General features: G+C 42.5%; 1 protein-coding gene across 1 annotated transcript in view; it reads right to left on the bottom strand.

Moving 5' to 3' along the window:
* LOC117351284 (hyaluronidase-1-like) overlaps positions 1-16,594 on the bottom strand; it is a 49,844-nt gene extending 33,250 nt beyond the window's left edge. The window contains exon 1 of the mRNA XM_033926385.1: positions 16,574-16,594. The gene's annotated coding sequence lies outside the window, so the exon portion shown is untranslated. The remainder of the gene's footprint in view (positions 1-16,573) is intronic.
* Positions 16,595-20,833: the final 4,239 nt, after the last annotated feature.

The following is a 20,833-nucleotide window of genomic DNA, read 5'->3' as shown; positions in this document are numbered from 1 at the left end:
AGGAAGGAGATAGAGATGCCAGGGCATGGGGTGGAGTGGGAAGGAAGGAAGGAAAGGAGAAGAGAGATGCCCGAACATAGGGGATAGGGTGGAGACAGAAAAATGGAGAGGGGATGAAGTTGACATGAATCATGTACAAAGGAGAGAAGGAGGCACAGGATAGACAGTTTATGGAAGGAGCATAGAAAGAGGAAAGATACCTTATGGAACAGGGAAAGGGTGGACAGTGGATGGAAGGGGCTGATGCTGCATGGAAGACAGAGGACAGATGCTGGTTAGAAAGAAGAGAGTGAAGACAAAAAGCAGAAATGACAAAAGGTAGAAAAAATATTTTTTTGTTGCTTTAAAATAAAATAGTATTGTAGTTGTATTGATAAAACTTTTAGAAACAGAAAATGAGGTAATCTTTTTATTGAACTAATTGTAATACATTTTTTACTAACTTTTAGAGACCAAAACCCCCTTTCTCAGGTCAGGATAGTATTATGTAACAGCAGTATACTATATTGACCTGAAGAAGGCGGCTAATGGCCTCTGAAAGTTAATTGGAAAATGGATTAGTCCAATAAAATGGTATATTGTTATTTTCAATTGCTGTTTTATTTATATTTGTTAATTTGTAAAGTGGTGATTGTTTGTCAGTTTCTTCAAATTTACATCGGCTATATTTATATTTTGCAGAGTATTAGGGGGCTATGTGTCATTGATTCAGTGGTGTTTCACTGTATGTAGTTTGGCTTCTTGGCGGTTCAGTTTAACCTTTATCTACATATTTCTATTTTTAGTTTGTGATTACTTATTCCATATATCTGTGTTCTGCGGGTATGAAAGACATGGTTTTCTGTTAGCGTTGACTAGCCTTGTGTGGCAAAATGCATCGGGCATGGTTCTTGGAAGCATCTTGAATAAACCTGATTTGAATCTCCTTATTTTCTGCCAATCTTCTTTTGTTTTATGTTGAATTCTTTGGTGGACTGCTTTGCCTTGTTGTTTCATTACAAGTTAACATACATGGAGTGGAACGTAGTAGAGGAGTTACAGATTTGGTTGTTTATCCATACATATGGGTTACAATTGAGAGGCGTAAACTTGGTTATTAATATAGACTTATACAGTATTTTGGATAGTATTACTGCTTTACAATATATTTGAACACTTTTATATATGTATGGAAAGAGTTCAGAGTTAAAATCCTGGGTAAGTAGGTGGGAAGGGAAGGAAGGGGAATTCGTTCAGAGATGTTTGGGAGTTGCATAGAAGAAAAACTGTGCATTGGTATGCTAATCTTTGTTTGTTTTGAATTAAACAAACAAAAAAAAAGAAATACAAGTGGAAATAAAGAAGTAAATAAGAAAACAGATAAATGGGGACGGGGCAGGGCCAGGGGGGCCCAGTGTACTTGTGTGCCTAGGGGCCCTCAAAGAATTAATCATGCCCTGCATGTGGCCCCCAGCCTGTTCTGCCCCCAGCCCTGCCCCTACACAAACCTCATCTCTTCTTCCTCGAGTCCAGGCTGCATCTGGAGGGCCTACGATCGTGTGTGGATTCAACACGATGATATCACACACATGCACGAAAGCGTGTGACATCATCGCGTTGCATCTGCGCATGCTCGGAAGCCCTCCAGATGTGGCCCTAACTCAGGGCCTTCCAAAACCTGGACAAACTTGCTGGGTTTTGAAAATTTGTCCAGGCACTTGGACTGTCCTATAAGAAGACGACATGTCCGGGTTTCCCCGGACATCTGATAACCCTACTGTTACTAGGATTCTCTACTTCTCTACAGCTAACTTTTATCGTTTTTATCACTGTCTAAATTAATTTTGTGTTAAGTTAATCTGCTACTTGCATTATGTTATTGTGCATTGGCTGCTTATTGTCCCCACCCCCTTTGCCTTGCTTTCTTGTTTCCCTTCTCTCCTGCAATATTTGAGGTACTAAGCTGTGCTATAGGCTTTAAAAAACCTTGGAAAAAAAATCCTGCATTTGCTTGGCTTTCTTGACCATTGCCCTTCTCTGCTATAAGTGAGATACAGTACCTCTCTGCCTTATAATAAACATTTAGTGATTGTTTTTTAGTCCGAACTCTGTACTCAAGCCCTGAACACTTATAACGCATTATTTGTCCTGAATAGAAGAAGTGACATTTACACTGGCTGGTTTATAGGGTAAAGATACCTAAGACACTTAACTCTTATGTGTCCTGATTAGAATATATAACCCTGATTGGAAAAATGTCAACAATATTAGCAGCGACATTGCATCTCCACCAGCCTGTGAGAGCACTGCGTTTGGGTGAGTCTAAAATCCAAGGTGGTTCCTCATTTCGGTTGGTTCATCTGGAGGAATGGACAAATTAAATTGTTTACATTAAACGGCCTCAATGGTAAAGTGATGAAAAAGACATTAAGCGTTTTAAAAATAACTTAAAAACCTTTCTTTTTAAAGATGCTTTTAACCTCTAAAATGAAAAAACAAAAGAAAGAAAAATTGTTACCCCTCCTTATGTTTTTTCCCTCTATGGCTCTTTTCTTTCTCCAAAAGTATTAATTTTGTAACTTTACCCCTTATTCCCCTCGTTTTCAGTTTTGTCGGTATGTCTGTTTGTCTAACCCACTTTAACTAAATTTTTAAATTGTATGTTGATTAGTATATTTATTTTATATTTTACTGTAATTCACTTAGTAAATTATGAAAAAGCGATTCATCAAATTTATAATAAAACTTGGAAACTTGGAAAACTTGGAGCACATTACCTGACTACATTTGGGTTGAAACTGATTTAAAAAGCTATAAGAGCTTGCTGAAAATGTTCATATTTAAGGATAGAAACATGATGGCAGATAAAGACCAAATAGCCCATCTAGTCTGACCATTCACAGTAACCATTATCTCTTCCTCTCTCTAAGAGATCCCATGTGACTATCCAGGCTTTCTTGACATCAGACACAGTCTCTGTCTCTACCACCTCTATCGGGAGACTGTTCCACGCATCTACCATCCTTTCAGTAAAAAAGTATTTCCTTAGAATACTCCTGAGCTTATCACCTCTTAACTTCAACCTATGCCCTCTCATTCCAGAGCTTCCTTTCAAATGAAAGACTTGACTTGACATTTACACCACGTAGGTATTTAAACATCTCTATCATATCTGCCCTCTCCCACTTTTCCTCCAAAGTATACAGATTGAGATCTTTGAGTCTGTCTCCATGCTTTATGATGAAGACCACATACCATTCTAGTAGCCTTCCTCTGGACTGATTCCATCCTTTTTATATCTTTTTGAAGGTGCAGCCTCCAAAATTGTATTAAAAAATTCTAAATGAGGTCTTATCAGATCTTATACAGGGGGCAACAATACTTCCTTTTTCCTACTGGCCATACCTCTCCCTATACACCCTTGCATCCTTCTAGCTTTCGTCGTCACCTTTTCAACCTGTTTGGCCACCTTAATGTTGAAAGGTGGAAATGGAGAGGCTGAACCTTAGAAGAAACAGACAGAAATAATGCAGGTGTAACTAATCTAAATTGTTTTAATTTGTCTAATATCTTGTTTTATTGTTTTTAGCTTATGTATATTTATTTTGTAATCCACCTAGAAACAAATTGATAGCATGAAATAGAAGTGTAATAAATAAATATATAAATATATATATATATATTTAGGTGGCTCATCTGTGTTTACCATAGTGGTTGTGGGATTTTCATCATCCTAGCATTCTTTCTCAAAGCTAGCCCACCTGTAGCAGTTGGCAATTGTACTCTGGGTAACATGACGCCAAGCCTCCTTCTGCTTGTATAGCGAGTTCAGCAGGCTAAGCTTGCAAGCCGTCTTGGCAGCTCCAATGTTTTCATCACAGTCTATTGTGCCCAACAGAAGACTCAGCACCAGCACTCTGTAACGCTCCTTGAAATTGACTATGATACCTTGGTCCATCAGTTGAATAAGTGAAGTTGTGTTGGGTGGCAGGAACACAAGTTTACCATTTGATAGTCTAACATTATCGCTATATGCTGTGCAGCATCAAAATTTCATGCCTCTGCCTTTGTGTTGTGTTATTCAATTTTTTTAGCCATTGTAGCCATATTTCTCAGGTGATCCAAGCATTTTTGTTTGCCACATAAACTACTGGAAGCAGTTCAGTGTTCTTGACGTAACGTGGCTGTTCTACTTTTCCCGATTGTTAGTGGTTCCAGCTTTTCCATCAATGTTACATGCTTGTTGCATGGTCAGTCTTTCCTTTGGCACGTTCCAGCAACCTCAGCCAGTGTCTCATCCGGAATAGCTCTCCAATAAAAATCTGTCACATGGTTGGTAATTTTTCATAATGCTTGATAGAACATTTGTTACCTGCACCTAACTCATCTGTTTTTCACCATGCTGTTTCTTGAACTTAAGAACATAAGAACATAAGAAGTTGCCTCCGCTGAGGCAGACCCTAGGTCCATCCTGCTCAGCGGTCCGCTCCCGCGGCGGCCCACCATGCCCATTGCCTGAGCAATGGTCTATACCTATCTATACCCCTCAATCCCTTTTTCTTCCAGGAATCTATCCAAACCTTCTTTGAAACCATTTAATGTTTTCTTGTCTACAACAGCCTCTGGAAGCGCGTTCCATGTATCCACCACCCTCTGAGTGAAAAAGAACTTCCTAGCGTTTGTTCTAAACCTGTCCCCTTTCAATTTCTCCGAGTGCCCCCTTGTACTTGTGGCGCCCCTTAATTTGAAAAATCTGCCCCTGTCTACTTTTTCTATGCCCTTCAGGATCTTGAAGGTTTCTATCATGTCTCCTCTAAGTCTTCGCTTCTCCAGGGAGAAAAGTCCCAACTGCTTCAATCTTTCAGTATATGGGAGATTTTCCATTCCCTTTATCAGTCTAGTTGCTCTTCTTTGTACTCTCTCAAGTACCGCCATGTCTTTCTTGAGGTACGGTGACCAGTACTGGACGCAGTACTCCAGATGCGGCCGCACCATTGCACGATACAGCGGCATGATGACTTCTTTCGTCCTGGTTGTAATACCCTTCTTAATGATACCCAACATTCTGTTTGCTTTCCTTGAGGCCGTGGCGCATTGTGCCGATGCCTTCAGTGTTGCATCTACCATCACTCCCAGGTCTCTCTCCAGGTTACTGACCCCTAGTGGTGTTCCCCCCATTTTGTATGTGAACATCGGGTTCTTTTTCCCCACGTGCATGACCTTGCATTTCCCCACGTTGAAGCTCATCTGCCATTTTTCGGCCCACTTTTCCAGCTGCGTTAGATCCTTTTGAAGATCTTCGCAGTCTTCCCTGGTTTGAGCTCTGCTGTATAGCTTAGTGTCATCTGCAAATTTAATGACCTCACACTTGGTTCCCGCCTCTAGGTCGTTTATGTAGATATTGAACAGGAGCGGTCCCAGCACTGACCCCTGCGGAACTCCGCTCGTGACCCCTTTCCAGTCTGAGTAGTGGCCCTTTACGCCAACCCTCTGTTTCCTGTTTGCCAACCAGATTTTGATCCATCGGTGGACCTCCCCTTGTACCCCGTGGTTCCATATCTTTTTAAGCAGTCTCTCGTGTGGCACCTTGTCGAAGGCTTTTTGGAAGTCAAGATAAATGATGTCTATAGATTCCCCTTTATCCATCTGGCTGCTCACCCCCTCAAAGAAGTACAATAAGTTAGTGAGGCATGACCTGCCCTTGCAGAAGCCGTGTTGACTCGGTTTTAGCTGCCCATTTTTTTCGATTTGCTCACAGATGCTGTCTTTAATCAGTGCCTCCATCATCTTTCCTGGGACTGAGGTCAGGCTCACCGGCCTGTAGTTTCCCGGGTCTCCTCTTGCGCCCTTCTTGAAGATGGGTGTGACATTTGCTATTTTCCAATCCTCCGGGATCTCTCCGGTTTTTAAGGATAGGTTGCATATCTGTCTAAATGGCTCCGCTATTTCGTTTTTTAGCTCCTTGAGTACCCTTGGATGAATGCCGTCTGGACCTGGCGATTTGTCGCTCTTTAGTCTGTCAATCTGCTTGAGTACATCCTCTTGGCTTACTTCTAAATCGACCAGCTTATCGTCTTGGTCTCCTATAACGATCTCCTCGGGTTCCGGAATGTTGGTTATATTTTCCATCGTGAAGACTGATGTGAAGAACTCATTTAACCTGTCAGCTATCTCTTTCTCTCCTTTTACTACTCCCTTTCTGTCACCATCGTCCAATGGTCCCACTTCTTCTCTCGTCGGTTGCTTCCCCTTGACGTATCTGAAGAACGACTTGAAGTTTGTTGCTTCCTCTGCCAGTCTCTCTTCGTATTCTCTTTTTGCTTTTCTAACCATTCGGTGACACTCCTTCTGGTGTTCTTTGTGCACTTTTTGGTTCTCCTCTGTTTGGTCTTTTTTCCATTTTCTGAACGATGCCTTCTTGTCGCTTATTGCCTTCTTCACTGCATTTGTTATCCACACTGGATTTTTCGTTCTATTTTTTTTGCACCCTTTTCTGAACTTGGGGATGCATAGGTTTTGCGCTTCGTGCACAGTCTTCTTGAGTAAGGTCCAGGCTTTTTCTACGGATTCCGTCTTCCCTATGTTGCCTTTGAGTTTCTTTCCCACTAATTTCCTCATGGCATCATAATTTCCTTTTTTGAAGTTGAGTGCCGTCGTTGTGGTTCTTTTCCCCTTTGATGATCCAATTTCAAGCCTGCACTGGATCGTGTTGTGATCGCTGTTACCTAGCGGGGGTAATACCGCCACCTCCTTTGCTGCCTCCTAGTCCGTTGAAGATTAGGTCAAGAGTGGCATCGCCCCGTGTTGGTTCCGTGACCAGTTGCTCCATGAAACAGTCCCTCGTGACCTCTATGAATTTGGTCTCTCTTGCGCAGTTTGAGTGCCCAATACTCCAGTCTATCCCAGGATAGTTGAAGTCCCCCATCACCACCACATTTCCGCTTCTGCATACCTGCCTCAGTTCAGCTTCCAGCTCCTGGTCGATTTCTTCCGGTTGTCCAGGTGGGCGGTAGTACAGACCCAATTTAATGTCTGCCCCTGCTCCTCCCTGTAGTTTAACCCATAGTGATTCCAAGCCATCCGCCCGTACTGTTTTTTCCATCCTGGCTGATGGTATGGAGTCTTTTATGTACAGCACTATTCCTCCACCCTTTTTATGTGTCCTGTCTCTCCTGTACAGTTTGTACCCTGGTATGGCCACATCCCATTGATTTTCCTCTGTCCACCACGTTTCTGTGACTCCAATTATGTCTAGGTCCTTATTGCTGGCAGTGATTTCCAGTTCTCCCATTTTGGCCCTCAGGCTCCTAGCATTTGTGTATAGGCAATTTAAGACCCAGTTTTTTGTCCTCTCATTTTGTTTCCCTCGTGCTTTGGTACTCTTGCAACTTGATGTTGTGTCTCACTTTCCATCGCTCCAACCACCCAATGGCCGATCCAAAGTTTGGGGGTTTTTTTTGTAAACAATTTGTTCAGGAAATAAAGCATAGAGCAATACAAACAGATACAACATTTTCTCAATAAGAAATACAGCAAAACCTAAAGGATACAACAAAGGTAAACAATCAAAGCCCAGACTCGGCCAAAGAAAACTACCCCACTGTAAACCCCTCACCCCCACCCTTCCCCCAACCTGGCTCAGCTAACATTAAGTAACAGGTAGTAAGGGCACCGCTGGCTTCCGCAGTCTATTTATAATTTGACTCTTGATAGTAGGGGATAAGAAAACCAAACAGATAGAAAAATCTTACTCCAGTGCCTAGACAACCGGACCGACAGAGATTCCCAGACCATTAAAAGATGAAACTTATTGCGCCAATTCCAGATGGTGGGTGGGGAGTCCTGTAACCAGTGTTTCAAAATACACTTCTTCCCCACAGTATAACCTTTACTAAGGAACAAATTGTCCCCCCAAATAACCTTTAGTAAGAAAGATAATCCCCTCAACATTGCCCGGGAGGGTATAGCCCACCAGTGACTAGAGGTAAATCCAAGGTTTTTATGCCAAACGATTGGCTTGCTCCATCAGTAGGAAGATAAAGGCTTCTTGGTTGTAAAAAACAGCAAAGAACAGCTTCTTCCACTCCTTCTGCTTTTCCAGCTCTCTTGTGGTTTGGTTTGGTTTTGATTTTTTTTGTTCAGGATTGATGTACTGCCAATCCTCCAAACACTTGTCCTTCTGTATGAGATTTGGCTTTGATGCACCCGATATTGTTGCAATGGAAGCCTGACTTTCCTTATTGCCCAATCATTTTATAACATCTATCGGAATAATAGAGCCTTAGACATGCATGAAACCACAGCCATTTCGCTGTGTGTATGCCTCGTATGGGACGTGAAAAGCAGATTGAAATGTCCCAAATAAAAGGTGCACTGTTCAACTTTTGAACTGTCACTCCCATTGTGCCGTTTAAGTGGTCCACTGCCACTGAATCACAAGGGCGTGTAAGTGCATGTACTTGTATGTTTAATTTTAGAGCAGTGGTCTCAAACTCACGGCCCGGGGGCCACATGCGGCCACCAGGTACTATTTTGAGGCCCTCGGTATGTTTATCATAATCACAAAAGTAAAATAAAACAGTTTCTTGATTATATGTCTCTTTAGCTATAAATGACAATATTATTATTAAGACTTAGCCAAAAGGAAAGAGTTTTACCTCATGCAAAATTGTCATTTCTTTAATAAGACTAACTATTTTTTTTCTGAGGCCCTCCAAGTACCTAAAAATCCAAAATGTGGCCCTGCAAAGTGTTGGAGTTTGAGACCACTGTTTTAGAGTAGACGAAATTTAGACCAAAGGCTTAACCTATACTTCTCCCCTCACCCTTATGTTTCTTTCCTCTACCATTTCATTTTTATTTTAAGCAGTATAACCCCACCCATGTCCCTGAATCATGTCTAGTTCATTATAATATTAATGATGTATGTCTCTACCCCTTTTTAAAATAATATTTAGAAACTGTATGTTGTAAACCGCTTTGGAAGATAAAGCGGTTTATCAAGCCATAATAAACTTGAAACTAGAGCTGCATAGAGGTGGCTTAAGTAGTCTGGGGAGGACCTAGAACCATAAGACACTCTAACCACTGCATTTATGGTGAAAAATGTGAACCCCCCCAAACCCTACTGTACTGCCATATAGGTGCTACCTGCAGCCATAAGGGCTATTGGGGTATAGTAGGTTTTGGGGGGCTCACCATGACCTATAAGGGAGTTGTGGTGAGATGTTTATGTGGCACCCTTTTTGTGAAGTTCACAGCAGTGCCCTGTAAGATGCCCCAATGCTCTCTTGCCATGTCTAGGTGGCCAGTCCATGACATTGCTGGTCCCTCCCACATCCAAAAGGTCTTGTTCTGGGTGTTTGGGACTTGGATGAATATTTGCACGAGAATGTGGTATAAATATGGACATAGTGGCAATCAGGACGATCAAACGCCTGGACATACAGATAGACGATTAAAAAAAAAAAAAAAAGAAATTTGGATGTACTTTTCGAGAATGGACGTTTTGCCACTACGGACTTTGAGCGACTAGCGTTCTGTGTCCAAATCGGACTTATGTTCCTTTTGATTATGCCCCTCCACAGGTTTAAGAATTCCCTCTACAGGTCTAGAAACTTCCTCTGTGAGTGTGCCAATATCAGATATGATTGGTTTGTAGGGTTTCCAGGTTTATGAATTTTAGGTAGCATGTAGAATGTGCCCACAGAAGCAGTTGTTTGGCAGGAGTCTCTTTAGATGTGGCTGTACTTGCTTTGGAAGTGTTTTGATAAGGTTTCGCAACTGTTTTATAAAATCCAATGTGGGTTTGTCAGTCAATTGTCTGACTGGCTAGAAATGACCATGACTAATGATCATGCTTTATAAAATACCATAACCTCTGCTCCTTTCTGAGAAGTTGAATCTAGAGCAATAAAAAATCTTCTATTGGACCTTCCGTCTGTGAGAGCCAAGTCTCTGTTGGAAAAGCAAGTCTCATAATCTCAGTCACCAAGTAGATCTTGTATGATATTTAATTTTTTACAAACATTTAAAAGAATGCAAGGTATTGTTGTAGGATCTGAGGAGGGCACACCAAGAGAGATGTTTAAAAGCTTTAACCCTTTTTTTGCAGATCTGGCACTCTTATATTCAATCGCTTTCCCCTAGGGCCAGAAGTCTGGTCTTAAACTGTAGACGATGATACCGCATGTCCTCGGATGCTTCCTCGGGATGTTTGGTATGGCTGTATAGAGTGTGTTGTTCGCAAGTTGGGAAGGGGGTGGTTGGTTGGGGATGTTTCTGTTCGGTGCTTGCTGAGAGGCATAAGAACACAGCTTGCTCAGCAGTTCTTATGGTCTGTATGTTTTCTTTGGGGGATGGGGTGGGTTGAGGGGGAGGATTCCAGTTTGGGTGGAGTATTTGCATTCGAGAGTGGGTCGGGGGTTTATTTCCAAAACTTGTCTTGTTGTACTATTGGTTTTCTCGACCTTGTTATGCTTTTGCTTAGTTCTGTGTGTTTGCTGATTGTGCAACAATAAAGCATGATTTGCAAAAGCTTTAACCCTTGCATCTAGCTCTGTTAAGAGTAGCTCTTTAATTTTAGTATGACCAATGTTTCTTTTGGGGTTTCTGCTATAATTACCCCACCTTATCTGAACAGGTATCAAGTTATTTAGAACCCTCTGCGTTGCTCAGTGGGGAAAAGATCCAGCAGTAAAAGTATTGGAGTGGCAGAGGTGCAATGCATGGGGTAGACCACAAGATCTGGTATAGTTACAATAACATTTTCTTATGTTGTTGAAACCGGCCAGATTACCAAAACGCTTTTGTCCATATAATCTGAGTATTGAAGGGACTGTGAATCTCTGGGCAAATGTGGCCATTTTGAGGCTTTTGGAATGAAAGAAGTAACTGGTGAAACTGAGCAATGTCACTGAGGCAGAGCTTCGGGGTTCCAGGTACTGACTGCCAGAATTTCTGCTCTGGGGCCATCACCCCCTAGAGGTCCACCATGGACAGGACACTGCAGGAGTGGGAGGGTTTGGTGGTCCCTCTGTATCACTCCTTTACCATAGACAGGTAAGGCTCAAACCAGAGGCTTTGAAACCAAAAAAGTCTTTTAACTGACACAACTCAGGATCTATACTTGTGACATATTACTGTCTTAATTCCAACACGACAGCTTTGCTCAGTTCTGATGGGCAAACACATACTTAGAACTCAAACATTGTGGCCCTGATTCTATATATTTAACAAAAAAAATGCCTAAAGTTGGATGCCTAACTTAATTTTCTTGACTCTGATACCACTACTGTTATTATTTCTATAGCGCTACCAGACATACGCAGTGTTGTACAGGGTCATAAGAACATAAGAAGTAGCCTCCGCTGAGGCAAACCAGAGGTCCATCTCGCCCAGCGGTCCGCTCCCGCGGCAGCCCATCAGGCCCACTGCCTGAACAGTGGTCTCTGACTAATTTTACAAATTACCTCTAATCCTATCCCTATAACCTTACCTCTACTCACGAAAGAGACAGTCCCTGCTCAAAAGAGCAGGTCTAGGGGTCTGGATTTTCCAAATGGAAAATCTGGTAACCCTAGCTAGGCCTCATGTATTAAATCAGGGCCTTTATCTTTATCAGGATTTACTAACTGGCAGCACAAAGTTCTCTTTTGGTAACAACAAAGAGTTTAAAGTTGGGTACACTCATTAGTACTTCAGCGTGTCTCACTCGATTCCTTCCTTCCACTCTGGAGCTCAGTTGCTTCAGCTGTCCTTAATTAACTGCCTGTTTGCAGCTCAAAAAGGAAAAAACACAGTAAAATTTTAACATTTAGGCTGTTTGACTTCTCTCTGTTGGTTTTTTTCCACTGTAATTCAACAGTGCAATCTTATCACTTATTAGACTTTATACCAATAAATATTCACAAGCTTTCCAGGCTCTTTGCCATATTATCAGCACGTCCCTCACTCCGTCATTCCCCAGAGTAGCCTTTCCCTGGTTAAATTTCATGGGTTTTACACCAGCAAAATATTTACAAAATTTCTTTTGAAGTTCAGTTCTTGCGAAGCTGGCCTCAGAGAACTTTCATTTCATCCAAACACATCATAAGAACATAAGCAATGCCTCTGCTGGGACTTGAGGTCCATCGTGCCCAGTAGTCCGCTCACGCGGCGGCCCAACAGGTCCAGGACCTGTGCAGTAATCCTCTATCTATACCCCTCTATCCCCTTTTCCAGCAGGAAATTGTCCAATCCTTTCTTAAACCCCAGTATCGTACTCTGCCCTATTACGTCCTCTGGAAGCGCCTTCCAGGTGTCCACCACCTGGGTAAAGAAGAACTTCCTAGCATGTCAATAAGTCTCCAGCCCCATTCCAGGCTTCACTTCTGAAGACAGAAGTCTACTTCCCAATAACTTAGCAACCATGTGGAAAAGGTGGGAAATCCCATGAGCCCACAAGCCGGGGGGGGGGGGAAGGGGAGGCTCCTAAGCTAGAGAGAGTTCAGCATAACTGCAGTTGGAGAGAATCCCACGGAGTCCAAGCCAATCACCTTCAGCACCCTTCAATAATTCAGCGCAGCACTTGCTCTCTTCAAAAGACCTCAGGCAGTGGTTCCTACATGCTGCCCACAGATGACCCATAAGCCTTCTCTCTGACATATTTTACAACAAAGAGAAGGCTTTGGGGTCAACTGCTGGCAGTATGTAGAAACTGCTGCCTGTGGCCTCTTGAAGAGGTAGGAAGGATACAGTGGTGTAGCCACAGGAGGTTTGGGCCCCCTCAATTTGAGTTCCAATCCCCTCATAGTGTGGCACCAGGCATCTGTTTCTATAACTGGTAAGTATCCCAAAGCCCCACCTGCCAAAGAAGTTCTATCTTGTCTAAAGCATTTTCTATGGGGTGTATCACCAAAGCTGGCTGGAATTTTTTCCTCTCTCATGCATGCTTTTTTTTGTGAAAACGAGCATGCATGGGAGGTAGTGGCAGCAGTGGCGTTGGCAATGCTGCTGAAAGAAAGAATGCCAGTGGAGAACCTTTTTGGCTGTTGGGGGTTTGGGGAACCCTGTCAGCAGTGGACAACCACAAGTATTTTGGGTCACCATGGGGTGGGATGGGGAGATCAAGAGGTGGGTCAAAACTTTGTGCCTCCCCATTGTGGGCTTAGGCTCTCTCAAAAATGGTAGTCTGGCTACACGACTGTGAGTGAGTGAGAAAAAATTCTGCATGGGGGGAGCAGAGGAGAACTATTATAAGGGGGACACCCTCAATATTTTTTCCCTGATGTTCTAACTATGCAACTGCTTCCTCCAAGGCAGTCTGGAAACTCCTCTTTCTCCCCAGTTGTCTGCTTGTGCCACTGACCCTTTTCTGCTTTTCAGGGTTCAAACACCCTACCAAGGACCTCTCTTCTGAGGCTGCAATTTTCTGACCTCTACTTTTCTGATTATGCTTCCTCTTACGGGAGATCCATCTCTCCCCAGCATTCCCTCCGAAGGCTTTTATCTTCAGGGCCTGTTCCCCTAAGTTTCTCAGCCTGCTTATCTCATCTTCTGGGATTTATTTTTTAGGACCCTTAGCTCTGGGAGATCCTGCTCACATCTATAAACTTCCTCCTTGGAGAGCTTTTCCTGCTGAATTGCCCATTATATTTCCAGCTGGGCTCATGTAGGGTTTTGGCTTCTATTCCCTTCATTATCTTTAATGTTTCGATCATGTCTCCTCTGAGTCTCCTCTTTTCAAGGGAGAAGAGGCCCAGTTTCTCTAATCTCTCACTGTACGGCAACTCCTCCAGTATCTTAACCATTTTAGTCGCTCTTCTCTGGACCTTCTCGAGTAGTACCTTGTCCTTCTTCATGTACTGTGACCAGCATGATGTAATGTGGAATTAACTGTAGAGACTGATATACTTGGGTCCACATGTTTGTGGGTTAAAAATGTACTTATGCTGTGATACTTTTTTGCCTGGTGCTTACAGACAGCTATAACTCATTCCGTACATCTCTGGGACAGGAAGAAGAACGCAACTGCGTTTGCAGACTCTTTTCTCAGCAGAGCTGAGCCCGAAGCTACATTAAGTGGGAACAATAGAACTCCAGCTCCTAGGATGCAGTGGGCAACGAGGCTAGTTTAGAAAATTAAAATATGTGCCTAGGGACTTGGAGCCATCTGGCAGTTATATTTACTGGAAATTCCAGGCGTGGTCCCTTCAGCCCACAACTTCTCTTTGCAGCTGCCTTCCAGAAAGACATAAGTGGCGTGAACTTTATATGCAGGGCGAAGGAGGAGGAGCTGCTAACAGAGATGTAGGTAGACACCAGAAATGGCAGCTCTAGTTGATCCAATAGGTGTGGGCAAGCAATTATCTGGCTTCACACAGGGCAAAGGGTGGCGCTGTCCCTCTAAGCAGGTCAGCAGTGCAGGAGGTTTGGATGTCTTCCCAAGGTCACAAGCAAAAAGAAAATCATTATCAGGATAACTCTGCCAGTTCTTTGGACGATTTCCTGATATGGGTGCAGCAGAATGAAAAAAAAATATATAACACTGTAGGGGAGAATGCAAAAGCTCACCCACAGCTATTTCCAGAGAGGATTCAACCCTGTTCCCTGTTACAGCACTGTCCCCTTTCTACAACCAGCTGTGGGTTCAAACTTTGTCACTGTCCCTTCCCCTCTTTTAAACCCAGTAAAGGCTTTCTTCCCAGCATGGCCCCCTTATTACATGCAACAGAGGGCTCATCCTCCACCATTACCTCCATTATATCCATTTATAGTCAAGTGCTCATCCCATAATATGGCTACATTACACCTAAAAAAAAGTCTAGCCCTCCAGCACTGCCTCCTTTCAATTCAGACCTTGTACCCAGCAGAGGACTCATTTCTTGCTACTGCCCTGTTCAACACAGCAAAGGGTTACTTTACTGAGATACACTTTACTATGGCTGTTGAAACTGAAACCCCCACTCAGGCATTCCCAAGTCTGTGAATTTAGGAAAGGGGAACATAATATTGGATCAGACCAATGGTTCATCTAACTCAGTATCTTTAGCTATGTTTCATTAAACAAATGAAGCTTTTTTTTAATTACAACTACAGTATCCGGACAACACTGCATGAAATGTACTTTACATTGGATTTCCAGATAGGATCATTAGGAAAATTCAAACTATGCAAGATCTGCCCAGTAGCTGGGAGTCCTAAATGGGCCGGATTGTTAGCTGAATTACACTAGCTTCTGATTAATGAGTGAATTAAATTCACTGCAAACATTTTTTGACTTTGGCATTTCTTATATTAGTGACCCTTACAAATAAATTATAATGGCATATTCCCAGCTGATAACTGTGATCCAATCAAGGTTATGTACTAAAAAGTATGGGGCGTGTTTACTAAGCTGCATTATGTGGCGAGCGTGACATGTACAGCACGTGAAAAGTTAATGTGAAAACATCCAGCATGGTAAAAATACTGCACTACTTGCTTCACACCTAAATGGACGCAGCGTAGGCATGTCAGGGGCAGAGCAGAGAGAGGCCATAGGTGGTAAATGGTACACAGGGCATGACCACATGCTAGCTGCCACAATTGCCCATAGCACTACTGCCAATACTGCCTTTCCAAGAGGAAGATTGTGACATGTCAGTTCAATAGAGAACCTGACTTGGGCTGCTCCTCCTTTCTGCCAGTGCCATCCATTTCCCCCAGCACCACAATCTGCCTCCCCCCCAAATCAAGATCCACCCTTCTGATCCAGCAGCAGACCCTCCCCCACTATCTCTGGTACAAACCCGAAACTATACATGGTTGGCTAGTGGATTTGGCTGAGAGTTGTCCTCCTCTGCTCCCTTCCCCCACTCTCCATTTGGCTCTGGGGTCTAAATGGCAGCTGCTGATCCCTAGCAGTAGTACTGTGAGAGTACCATTAGAGGTCAGCAGCTGCCAATTTGAACCCAGAACTAAAATAAATAAATAAATGTATCATTTATTTGAACAAAGCGTACTAGAACTATAAAAAAGAGGCTGATCCAAAATGACATTCAGGTGCCCGAAGTGCTCTTCTGAATTTCTGACACTGGAGTGCTTGGGGGGGTGAGGGGTGGGGGGGGGGGGTTTGGAGGGTGGGTTGTTCTTGGCTTTTGATGAGTATCTTTTGTCTCCGCGCAGAAACAACGCGGTAGACCCTTTTTGTCTTGGGTTTTGCTTTGTTTCTGGTTCTTTGTATTCCGATTGTGGTTTACTTCTTTGTATTCTTCTTTTCTTAATAAAAGAAAAATAAAAAAAAATAAAAAATGACATTCATGCTGGAAGCAAGAGGCTGAGCTCTGATGACTATGTTTACAGTTTAATTTGAGCTTTCTATATCACCCCCTACTGGTGGGCAGAACCATGCGGCGTACAATCTAAAAATGATAAACACAGAAAGCAGCTACAGTGTAGGAGAGGATAGAGCAAAGCATCACCCAAATGTGTGGCACTCATCAACCGGAGTGGCACTAGTTGCCACCTTTATTATTCAGTGCTTAAACATGAGGAAACTTTGGAGGACCCCTTCCACTCTAGGATTCTTCCTTTACAATTCAGCAGGCTTTTGTTACTGGTTTTCTTTACTTACCCGATCAGGTGACTGCATAACTTTGGAACTGGGGAAGCAGCCAGAAGCAGGGATGAGGTGTTTTTCCATGCTGAGTCACTGGACACTGCTGTAATGCTGCAGTCTCATATTGTGGAGGGGGGGGAGAGGGCTTCAATTTGTGACCCCAGGCTGCTTGAGTTTGGCTGAGACGTCTAACCTCGAAGGGCAGTCTAGGACCCAGGGAGAGTTAGTTACTGGCAGTGGCTTGGCCATAGAAGGCAGTGAAGGAGTGCCGGTGCTGCCAAGATTATCACTGTTGCAATCTTTGCTGAGACCTGCTATTTCCTTACCTTCTGCTGGATTGCCCACACAAGGTTTATGCTGGTTTTTAAATCCCTTGACCCAATCCAGTGTCAAGATAGGTGAAGCAGAACAGGTGGAACAGGTTAAAATAACTCAGGCCACAATAGTTTGGGACAAGACGGTTACTCATAGAAAATGGGAAATTTTTGAGAATTACACGTGATATCTGAATTTAAAGATACTGAATTTCCCTGAAAGCCTCTCCAGACTGTTTTCTGATGAGGAAAAAGTTTATAGTACTACAGTCAGAAGTTTTGTCTATTGGTGCACAGTTTCCGCTTAGATCTCCTTTGCAAATCTATCCCCGTGAGCTCTGTCCCTGTCCCATCCCAGCGAGCTTTGTTCCCACTCTGCCCTGTCCCTGCCCCCACAAACTCTGTCTGATCCCATCCTCACAAGCCTCGAATAGTTATGATTTTATACCAAAATCATATTAAATTATAAAAAGAAACAATATTCTGTACAACTGTCATTTTATAAATCACAAATAATTCAGAAGAAGGATCATAGAAACATGATGGCACATGGCGGCGGGGTAGCAAATAGCGTTAGCGCTCCTTCTCTCCTGATTACCATTCTTCCCCTGCGTTGTCCAACTGAGGTTGGCGTTTATTGCTGGAATTCTAAATAATGCCTCATACAAAGCGAAAGGGCTCTGTACAGCCGAATCCCTCATCGTCTGGTCAGATGAAGATGGACCGCTTCATGGCTAGCTCACCATCTATAGCCGGAGTTAACCCGCCTGCTTTTACTTCAGAGGAAGGAACCTTTTGGGCTAGAGACATCTTTGCCTCCTCCGATTACCCAACCCCCACCGCGTCCGGTGTCAGAATCCAGCGACAGCGCAGCAACTCCAACCCAGAGAAGGTTATTGCATTCACGCGGTGAGGGAGCTGAGCTGGTACAGAACGCTGACTGATCAATCAGGGAGCAGGAGGAGGCAGCTCCCCCGCGGCGGTGACACTGGACAGCGTCTGGAGTATGCTGCGAAGGTTTGAAGCTGCGGTAACTACATTGACTCTAGAGTTTTCAACAGTTGTGAGTACAATTGATGACTTAACTTTATTAGTTGAATCCATGAGAAATGAGACTACCAACAAACCTGAACAGATGATTAAAGAAATATCTAAAATTTAACAGCGAATCTTGCTAAGGATAAATTATACAGTCAAAGGAAAATTGAACAAATTGAAAATTTTAACAGAAGGTTAAATCTCAGGTTACTCAATTTTCCCAAATCACCAGGGGTAACACCTGGTGATATGTTTAAGAAATATCTGACTGAAACTTTAACATTTCCGACAGAAACAATGCCTCCAGTAAATCAAATTTACTAACTTTCTGAAAAAAAAGAAGCCAGAAAATTCCCCTGAAATTGATAATTTACAATCTATTGATATGCATAATTTATCTGAATTTTTGGAAAAATCTTTAGTATAAATTCAATCTCGTTCTACTCTTCTTGTCTTATTTGTGATTATGATAAACATACCGAGGGCCTCAAAATAGTATCTGGCGGGCCGCGAGTTTGAGACCACTGCTCTATATGCTCTGGGTCAGTGGTCTCAAACTCACACCAGGTGCTACTTTGAGGCCCTCGGTATGCTTATCATCACAAAAGTAAAATAAAATAGTTTCTTGATTTTATGTCTCTTTAGCTATAAATTACAATATTATTATTAAGACTTAGCCAAAAGGAAATATTTATAAACTATAAAAAGTTTTACCTCATGCAAAATTGTAATTTCTTTAATAAGACATTAACTATTTTTTCTGAGGCCCTCCAAGTACCTACAAATCCAAAATGTGGCCCTGCAAAGAGTTTGAGTTTGAGATCACTGCTCTGGATTTATTCTATGGGACTGTACTACTGAGAAAAGTCAGCAGGTGGCAGCATAGGCCTCAAAACTCAAACATTTTGACTCAAGTCCTTATTAAGAAGTGAAAGCCAAAGATCCAAGGGAAGCCTTAAATGCAGCTGTAGAATATAATGTTATCTGATTCACACATTAAGATGACCCTGCCCCAATGATTAAAGCCCTCTTCAGTAGGTTAGTCAGTATGCTGCTAAAGACACTTCTTCCCTTCTTTGATAGCTTAGACATCAAATATAGTTGACTTTTCAATAACTTAAGTGAATCCAGGGATTTCTTTTTCTTTTCACACTGAGGCTAAGACTAGCTGGCTCGCTGTTATATTTTTTTGAGCCAGCAGACCCTGCAACTAATATTTAATGCTAAAAAAAAAAGCAGGTTCATACATGTTCAATTGCCCTCCCTTCCTGCAGCGAAAGGTATGCATTGATGATTTTTTTAATTTATGTGGCAGTCAGGACTTACTATTTTGCTTTGACTACAGCTAAAAGCTTCTGCCCTAAATAATTGTGAGAACCTCCAGGATCTATATGGGATGGATTGACTCTAAGCTATTATAATTTGACATCATATGACCCCTTTGTGTCAGTGCACACATTTTTTGAGAATTAGTAAGAATGACATCTAAATAATTCTACCATGTTGATATTATCTGTATGATGTGTGTGTTGGTTTATAGATTTTTAAAATAATAATCATAAATAATAATTTATCCTAATTGTAGCACCTGCCCTGACTGAGACTGGCACTGTGTGTTTCCTTCACATAGCTTTGCTGTCTCTTATTTCTTGAGTCCTGCACTGTCTCTATATGCTTAGATGTTCAGGGAACTAGGAATACATTAACCCAGTGAGCAAGGAGCACAGCCCCGAAGCCATGAACTTACAAGTTACTCCACATATTCACCCCTAAGATCAACACACTTGGCGAATTGTGTCTGAAGTTTCTGTAACCTTTCCAAAAAATACTCTGTCTGATCCGCTGCTGCAATCACCTCCGAATCATTCAGAAATTGTCACCCTTTCAAACTCTTTTTAAGGTTTGGAAACAGAAAATAGTCAGATGGAGCAAGATCTGATGAGTAGGGTGGATGATCTATGCACTGAAACCCCAACTGTGTCAAAACATCCATCATTTTGCCAGCCTTATGAGCAGGTCCATTGTCTGCAAAAAGAGAACTCCTTTCCACAGCTTTTCTTTCAATGCCTCCTTTAATCGGCACAGCAAGTTACAGTAATATTCTGCATTAACTGTTTGTCCCCTGCTTATTACAACAACTTCCTGATGCCAAAACACTCTGGCCACGACCTTTCCTGCTGACTTTTGGGTCTTGGATTTCCTTGGATTTGAAGAATCTGAGTGCCCCCATTGCATGGACTGTTGTTTTTTTCTCAGGATCATAGTGGTATAACCATGTTTCATCAACAGTAACTAGTCATTGCAAAAAGTTGGCACCAGCTCGCTGAAAATGCTGCACAATCAACTTGGAAGTGTCCACTTGGCGTCGTTTCTCATCCGCATTTAAACTTTTGAACACCCACTTGGCTGACAGCTTCTGCATACCCAGCTGCTCATAGATTATACACCCAACATGTTCCCTGGATATATGTAGTGTCTCAGGAATTGTTTTAGCCAATATTCGCTGATCTGCCAAAATCAGGTCACGGACATGGTCAACAATTTCAGTAGTTAACACTGTTTGAAGCCTCCCAGGCCTTGCTGCATCTTCAGTCTCGAAATCTCCATGCTGAAAGTTTGCACACCCCTTCATCACTGTGGAGTATGATAGGCATTTTTCACTCAATATTTGCATCATACATTCATGGATTTCCTTTGGAGTTTTCTTCTGCAGGAATAGGAACTTCATAATGGCTCAGAGTTCCACACTTGATAATTCCACACTTTTTGCTGACATGGTTCAATCGTTGATCTGAAACAATGTCAAAACACAGCATTACGATTCTGCAAATTGACACTTTGCCAAATAAAATAACACTCTTTTCAGGTACTGTGGCAAAATAACGCTCAGAATTTAGGAAGTTGGTTGGACTGAAAACTTTTC

The sequence above is a fragment of the Geotrypetes seraphini genome, chromosome 17 (genome assembly GCF_902459505.1).
Source record: "Geotrypetes seraphini chromosome 17, aGeoSer1.1, whole genome shotgun sequence".
Taxonomy (NCBI): Eukaryota; Metazoa; Chordata; class Amphibia; order Gymnophiona; family Dermophiidae; genus Geotrypetes; species Geotrypetes seraphini.
The sequence above is the reverse complement of the archived record's forward strand: the minus strand, read 5'-3'. Positions and strand labels throughout refer to the sequence as shown.